This window comes from Platichthys flesus, chromosome 12 (assembly GCF_949316205.1).
Source record: "Platichthys flesus chromosome 12, fPlaFle2.1, whole genome shotgun sequence".
Taxonomy (NCBI): Eukaryota; Metazoa; Chordata; class Actinopteri; order Pleuronectiformes; family Pleuronectidae; genus Platichthys; species Platichthys flesus.
Window position 1 is genome coordinate 2,934,909 of NC_084956.1, and position 8,798 is coordinate 2,943,706.

The following is an 8,798-nucleotide window of genomic DNA, read 5'->3' on the forward strand; positions in this document are numbered from 1 at the left end:
CATTTGCATGAACAGAACTTTAAAGTAGTTAATTTTAAGTGTAAACTGGCACAACACTGAGTATAACTGTGTACATTACTTTATACTTATAACTTTATAGGCTGTGTTATCAAATATATTTTTAGGCTCCAGACAAGTTTTATTTGGGGGAAGAGGAGAAATGGCTCTTTTGATAGTAAAGGTTGCTGACCCCTGATCCAGACAAATCATTGCTCAGGTCACAGAAGTTCGATGTCATAATAAAGTCTGATTATCAACCACAGTTTAAAATTACAAACATTTAATTTCAAATATGAATGAAAACTCTAACAGACAGTAAGAACACCATCGTTCTCTCTTTCATCAGCTGTAATTAGTAAAGAATGTCAAAGTCTGATTCAAGTCGCCTCATGTGACACATCCCCAACCTTTAAAAAAAAAACAGACTTAGTCTTTTGAAAGTTCTGCTTTAATAAATTAAAATAGTTTCTATCAATACTGCACCATACATTGGTTTTTCCCTTTGTTTAACCAGCAGATCACCACAACAAATAATTCCTCTTCTCCCATTTCCTCCTCACAGAGGCAGAGGAGGATAAAGAGCAGGAGGCAGAAATTCATGAATCATTTTGGGTCCTGGTCCAATTCAGGCTCTAGAAAGAAAACAACACAATAAGAACATTCATTTATCCTATTTTAGTTTGATGCTGTTAATGTTGTGCAGTGAAAGGGACATTTCCTTCTGGGACCTGACACTACGGTGGCCCTGAGGGTAAAAACAACAAACAATATTTCACAAAGCACTACAGGGACTGACTCTCTCCCTCCATGTGTCTCTCACCGGTGAAGGTGAACTGAGGGAAGCTGCTCAGGTCTCCTCCTCCATAAAGTCTCTGGAGCTTTGCTGTCTCCTCTGACAGGTGTCGCTCATAATCTGTCTCCTCCTCCACTGGTCCTCCACTCGACCTGAGAGGAGACAACAGGAGTCATAGCTGTTCATGTACTGTATTAACAATGTGGTACAATTACTTATTAACCTTTAAATAAGCAGGACATCTACATCCTAAATTTTCTCTTTACTAGACAGATCTGATCAAATTATAATAATTTAATATAATAAAACAATATGACACACAAACTTCTTTTGTGTGTCTACCTGTGCAGGTTGTTGTATTCTCTGATCTTCTCCAGGAAAAGTCTCTGGACTGGATCCAACCCTGAACCACACACATGAAAACATTAAAGTTAAAAACGTCTATTCATCATAAAACAAATTCTGTAAAACTTTAAATTTCTGTGTGTGTAAGGATCTAATTACTCAGATACACACAAGTGTAAGTTGCACTGAATATAAAAATCTGTGTCATGTCTGTGTGTTCAGATTTAATATTTGATGCAAACTAACTTGAACTTCTATCTTCTACCATCTCATCTTTACTTCTCCCGATAGTTAAATTTACCATCTGTGAGTCAATCTAGACCATGGGTTGGCAACCTGCGGCTCTGGAGCTCAGGAAGTGTTGGAACAACCAGTGACCACAAGGTAGAGCCAGAGGAAAAGACATTTGTAGATACATTTAGATTTCAGTGGATAAATGGAAGCTTGGAACTGCAGGTGGCGCTAGAGGACAAGATATAAGTCACCAAAGTCATGAGCAGTCATCCTCTGTTCTGTATTTAAGCTTTTCATCCCCTGATGAGTAAAATCCTAAATGTGTCACATTGTTACGGCTCGAGGATGTTAGCTTGCTACGTCTAGGGGGGGAGTAGGGGAACCATAACACATGTTACTGTTAGGCTGACTCGGAGAACAACAAAACAGGGCACAACAGCAAACTGGATAAGTAAGTGTGTTTTATTTAGCCAGCGATTCCGCCAAGGGGAATAGGGAACTATAAGCGGAGCCAAAGCAAAGAAAACAAGATAAAGTGACAACTAACTAGTGCACACATACAACCTAGCTAATACATACAGAGGGTGGCCCCGCTCCTAACCTGATGTGATAACAGAGTATGGTCTACGTGATGGCAATGTAAACCCAAGGGTGTCTTACCTATTCACCTAAACCCCGGTGGCATCTCACAAACAAAAGGCAACAGCCCCACACAGCCCACACACAGGCAGACAATGGCCTCCCCACATGGAGACAAAACAGGTGCAAGTTATCAAGGCCTGACGACACTGATTGGCCAACAGACAGCTCCCAGATTGGACAGGGGGTTGGACGATGGTGGAGGAACAGCCAATGGTGTGAGACCTACAGAGAATGAGAGGGGAGACACAGGAAAACAACCACACACGTAACACCCCCACCCATAAGAGCAAACATCACACACGAGAAAGGGCATCCGCACACATATTCTCGGAGCCCTTCTTGTGACGAATCACCAGGTTGTACCCCTGCACAATCAGCGCCCACCGCATGAGGCGCTGGTTCTGATTATACATCCGGTGGAGAAAAACCAGCGGATTGTGATCCGTGTAGACCACAATTGGCCTAGAACTCGATCCCAAATAAACTTCAAAAAAAACTGGAGTGCCATCAGCAAAGCCAGAGCTTCCTGCTCAATAGTAGAGTACCGTGTCTGGCACTCATTGAACTTCCGTGAGAACTAGCAGACCGGATGGTCCAGCCCGTTGGAATCCTCCTGGATAAGAACGGCACCGGCACCTACATTGCATGAGTCTACCTCCATCTTGAATGGCTTCTCAAAGTCAGGAGCCACCAGAACAGGGGTACTACATAGCAGAGTCTTAACAGAAACAAAAGCGTGTTGGCAATCTGGAGACCACGCAAACGGGACCAAGGGGGTCAGCAGACTAGTCAGAGGGGCGACAACAGAGGAAAAATTCCTACAGAACCCACGATAATACCCAGCCATACCCAAGAAGCGGCGCAGCTCACGCCGGGTGGTTGGCACTGGGAAGGCAGTGATAGCAGTCACCTTAGCCTCCACAGGGCGCACCTCACCACCCCCAACCTGTTTACCAAGGTAAGTAACGGTAGCCCTACCAAACTCACATTTTGCCAAATTCAGCGTCAAGGAAGCCCTCGCCAAACGCTGGAACACTGTTGTCAAGGTATCTACATGAGCAGCCCAATCACACGAATACACAACCACATCATCAAGGTAAGCAGCACAGTGTGGGACGTCAGCTAAAACAATATTCACTAAGCGCTGGAAAGTGGCAGGTGCATTCCGCATCCCAAACGCCATCACTGAGTACTGCTGAAACTTGTCTGGAGTGACAAATGCGGAGATCTCCGAAGCACGAGCAGTAAGTGGGACTTGCCAATATCCCTTTAACAGATCCAGCTTTGTCACATACCGGGCAGACCCAATGGTGTCCACACAATCATCAATACGCGGCAACGGGTACGAGTCAGGAACCGTGACTGCGTTCACCTTCCTATAATCCGTACAGAAACGGAACGTGCCATCAGGCTTGGGTACCAAGAGGCATGGTGAACTCCAAGGACTAGAGCTCGAAGACGGCAGACTATTCTCTACTAAATAAGACACCTCCTGCGACATGATCAACCTTTTCGTAGCGTTAATGCGGTATGGATGCTGCTTGATAGGTGCTGCACCTCCCACATCTATATCATGCTTCAAAACGTTGGTCAGGGAAGGAACATCACCGAACAGACAAGGGAACCCACGTATTAGGGCTACCATGTCAGCCCTACGTTCCTCATCCAGATAGGCCAGATGCGAGTCAAGAGATGACAGCATCCGAGAGTTCAACAACCGAGGGGTCTGTTGAGGAGCACTCCGCAACTCCAATCCATCCTCGTCACCCTCAGGAACCTGGTAGGAGCCTGGAACCAATACAGCTGGAACGGCAGACTTGACTGTGGGACCCGTAGACCCTTCTACGGAGTCCTCAGGAGGAGTAACTTTTGCATGATACAACTTAAGCATGTTAACATGGCAAACTCTTGTCTTGCGCCTCCGATCTGGGGTCTGTATGACATAATCTGTGTCACTCAACTTCCGTCCCACACAATAAGGACCGGAGAAACGGGCAGAGAGGGAGGATCCGGGAATGGGAAGCAGAACTAGAACCTGGTCACCCGTCTGCAGTGAACGTGGGACAGCCTTCTCATCAAAGTGACGCTTCATCCGCTTCTGTGAGGCGGACAGAGCTTCCCTAGCGAGGGCACAGGCACTGTGCAACCGTTCACGGAACCGGCTCACATAAGTTAACACATTTTGAGAAGAAGCACTACCCGAGATAAGCTGGTCTTTCAGAACTCTGAGAGGGCCGCGTACCGTATGTCCAAAAACAAGGTCAGCCGGACTAAACCCTAAGGAGTCCTGAACAATCTCACGAACCGCAAACAAGGCAAAAGGAACACCCTCATCCCAGTCTCTCCCGGTCTCGAGACAGTACTTTCGCAGTATGGATTTAAGCGTTTGGTGCCAACGTTCGAGGGCACCCTGAGACTCAGGGTGGTAGGCACTGGAAACTCTGTGTGTAATAGACAAAGATGTCAGCACCTGCTCAAAAAGGTTAGAAAGGAAATTACTTCCTTGATCAGTTTGCACCACTTTCGGGAGCCCAAACGTCGAGAAAAACTTAACCAAAGCCTTGACCACTGCCTGAGCAGTGATTTTCCAAAGGGGAATAGCCTCAGGATAACGTGTAGCAACACACATAATCGTCAATAAAAACTGGTTACCAGTCTTAGACTTAGGCAATGGGCCAACACAATCAACTAACACGTGCTCAAAAGGCTCACCTAACGCGGGTATCGGACAGAGAGGAGCGGGTGGAATAACCTGGTTTGTTTTTCCTGTGACCTGACAGGTATGACAAGTACGACAGAATGCAGCTACATCACGTTTCAGTCCAGGCCAAAAGAAGTGCCTTAGAATCCTGTCATAGGTTTTCGTGATACCTAAATGACCAGACCATACGTGACTATGAGCAAGTGATAGAATATCCTGTCGATATGCAACAGGCACTACAATCTGATAGATCACACTCCAGTCACGTTCTGAATCAAGAGATGAAGTCCACTTACGCATGAGAAGAGCATTATCTAGGAAGTAACCCACCTTACCGTCGATATCCCCACCCGGAGTAACAGCCTTCCCATAACACTGCTCCAGTGTAGAATCTATCTTTTGCATAGCAACCAGCTTATCACGAGTTATCGGTAGAGGCAATGGGTCGAGACTAAAGCCAGCACTCTTAACGGCACTGTTCTTATCAGGCTGTGGAGGGGGCACAGAGGTAGAACCAGCAACCTCATTTACGTCCCCCACTGGGAAAAGAAAGGAGTCAGACAGGTCAACCACATTACTCAATGGTCGGGACTGCGCCCGTGTAACAGCCCCCACCGGAAAAATCCCAGGGAATCTCTCGGCTAACTCATCCTCAGCGTTAGCTTCGGGACAGTCCAATACCTCCAACAAAGGCAGCACTCTGCCTCCAGCAATATCATTGCCCATGATAAACTGAACGCCTTTTACCGGCAGGTTATGACATACCCCGACTTTGAAAATTCCACTGACTAAATCACATTTTAAATGTATCAGGTGCAAGGGGACTGGCACAAACCCCATCTCTATGCCCTGAACCAAAACACTGGAACCACAGAATGAATCACTTGACAATGGCACTGCATCAGAGAGGATAAATGACTGGGCCGCCCCAGTGTCACGGAGAATCTGAACCTTTTGCTGTTCCTTTGGATCACCGGTCAGTGACACGAGACCACTCAAAATGAATGGTTTGTAGCTGGGGTCAGGAAGGTCAGAAATAAACACATTCGGCATAACTGCCACAGAGCGAGAAACTGTACTTATCAACCCAACCCCCTTTGGTTGTTGAACGGGCGGTGGATGATTTCTCATACGAAGCTGACAGTCAGCAATTAAATGGCCAAATTCATGACAATAATAACACTCCCGTTCCTCCCTAGAACGTAAAGGTAGCGAAACTGACCTGCGAAACTGAGTGGTTGGAGAGGTAGAGAACGGATAAGCGGGCTTGTGGGTGAGTACAAACTCGTCCGCTAATACAGCTGCCTGGGACATTGACACCACTTTTTGCTCATTCAAGTATGTTACTATACGTTCTGATACACTATTCTTGAATTCCTCCAGCAGGACTAATTCTCGAAGAGAGGAAAAATCTGTAGTTTTAGTGGCGGTGCACCACCGATCAAACAAGGTGGACTTCTCTCGAGCAAACTCCATGAAAGTACGATCAGGAGACTTTTTGCAACTCCTAAATTTTTGTCTATATGCCTCAGGTACTAACTCATACGCACGAAGAACAGTGGTCTTAACAATTTCGTAATCTAGACTGTCCGCCAACGAAATGGACGCCAACACCTCCTGAGCTTTACCAGTTAGTTTACACTGAAGCAAGAGGGGCCACACCTCTTTAGGCCACTGCATAGAAACTGCGATGCGTTCAAACACACCAAAATAAGAATCGATTTCCGATTCCCGGAACTGCGGAACCAACGCCATTTGTTTAGTCACATCCAATGTGCAAAATGAGCTAGCTAGTGGAGAAGAGAGGGTGGTTTGGGGTGATCGTGCTGCACTTGCAGCCTCCAATTCCAACCTCCGTAGTTTCACCTCCTTCTCTGCCTCAATCCGTCGGATCTCCAGATGGTGCTCACGCTCAGCTTGCCTCTCTCCACGCTCAGCCTCCATTTGCAAGCGGGCCAACCTTACTTTCAGACGGGCGTCCTGAGACGACATTAATAAAGTAGGTGACAACGGATTAAAGCGTGGTAAGGTAGCGGGTGGCTTAGCCTCTGCCCCAGCCTGCATGTCCTCCCTATCATCACTACAAGGAGAAGCCACATTCACACCAAGCACCTCCTTGCCCACCAGCATATCCACGACACACTCCTTAAGTCTCGCTTTGAGCAGGGTCCCCTGAACTGGAAACTCAAAATGAGCCGCTATGGCATATAAATCAGCCTTCCGGCATCTGTCAATTCGATCCATAGACGGATCAGCCAAAAAGACACCCAAATCAAAAGCCTCCATAACGAGCCCTACAGAAACAACTACTGCCTATCTTATACACACAAACCAGCTACACTATGTGCACACCTGCATCGAACACCTCACAGCCAGCCCGACGTGGAGTCCTACAATGAGGATCCCGGACGAGCCCCCAAATATGTTACGGCTCCAGGATGTTAGCTTGCTACGTCTAGGGGGGGAGTAGGGGAACCATAACACATGTTACTGTTAGGCTGACTCGGAGAACAACAAAACAGGGCACAACAGCAAACTGGATAAGTAAGTGTGTTTTATTTAGCCAGCGATTCCGCCAAGGGGAATAGGGAACTATAAGCGGAGCCAAAGCAAAGAAAACAAGATAAAGTGACAACTAACTAGTGCACACATACAACCTAGCTAATACATACAGAGGGTGGCCCCGCTCCTAACCTGATGTGATAACAGAGTATGGTCTACGTGATGGCAATGTAAACCCAAGGGTGTCTTACCTATTCACCTAAACCCCGGTGGCATCTCACAAACAAAAGGCAACAGCCCCACACAGCCCACACACAGGCAGACAATGGCCTCCCCACATGGAGACAAAACAGGTGCAAGTTATCAAGGCCTGACGACACTGATTGGCCAACAGACAGCTCCCAGATTGGACAGGGGGTTGGACGATGGTGGAGGAACAGCCAATGGTGTGAGACCTACAGAGAATGAGAGGGGAGACACAGGAAAACAACCACACACGTAACACACATACAGAAAGATACCACACAGATTTATAAAAATACATTTTAATAAAACATTAAATGTGACATAACAGTCGATGAAGTAAAGTTCATAAAATATGTACAAATACAAAACAGTACCAGATATAAAATACAAATCCTCTTCTTCATCCTGAGGTATTTGTTTGTCTTTCTGTCTCAGACAGCATTTCCTTCTTTTCATGGTTTGTGTTCTCATCAATTTCTTCATTGTCTGAGCTGTAAACAAAATTAAGAAAATTCAGAGCTGCTGAAATCTTAATCTCCTGGATTTTTTTTCTTCATCAGTCATAAACACAAACTGCAGAAGATGTGAAACTAACAAACATCAGGACATTTGGTTTTTCTCTTAATCTTATTGAATCCATTGAACTACTTCTTTTATATCATGCATTTCTTTGTGCTTTTGCTTTTGCTCCACAAACCTGAAACAAATATCTCCTCCAGGAAATGAAAGAGATAACAGATGAAATTATCTGAGACGTTCACAGACTCATCTGCTTCATGTTCGCTGATACAGAAACTTCCATTTTACAGAATGAACGATGCTAATAGATGTTTCATTTTTCATGAAAACTATTTTCTTAATAATACAGTTCATGGTTAAACTGTAAAATATCAAGTCACTGTCTCGAGGCGACAACAACCTGAAAACTTTGATTCATTGTTAATAACACAAAAGCGTTGTGTGAACGCTCCAACTCGTCTCTTAAAGACAGAAATCAGACGGACACACTTTCCCGTCCTCATTTCCACACTCAGTCTTGTGATATCCTGTATTTTTCTCTTTGTCAATCATCAGATAAAAACTATTTTCTCTTCTCACTCCTCTGCTGCTGAAGCCTCGAAACTCTTTAAGAACAAATTACATGAATAAATATTCTCATTTAAGAAATGTTCCTAAGTTAGACAGATGTCTCACTCTGCTCCGGTTTACCTCAAACATGCGTTGAGGGAGAGAAAGAGGTTAAATGTAACCTGAACCTGAGCTAAACACAAACTTCAACTAACATAAACTTAAACTAAACTTAAACTCACCTAAACTTAAACCTGAAACTACGCT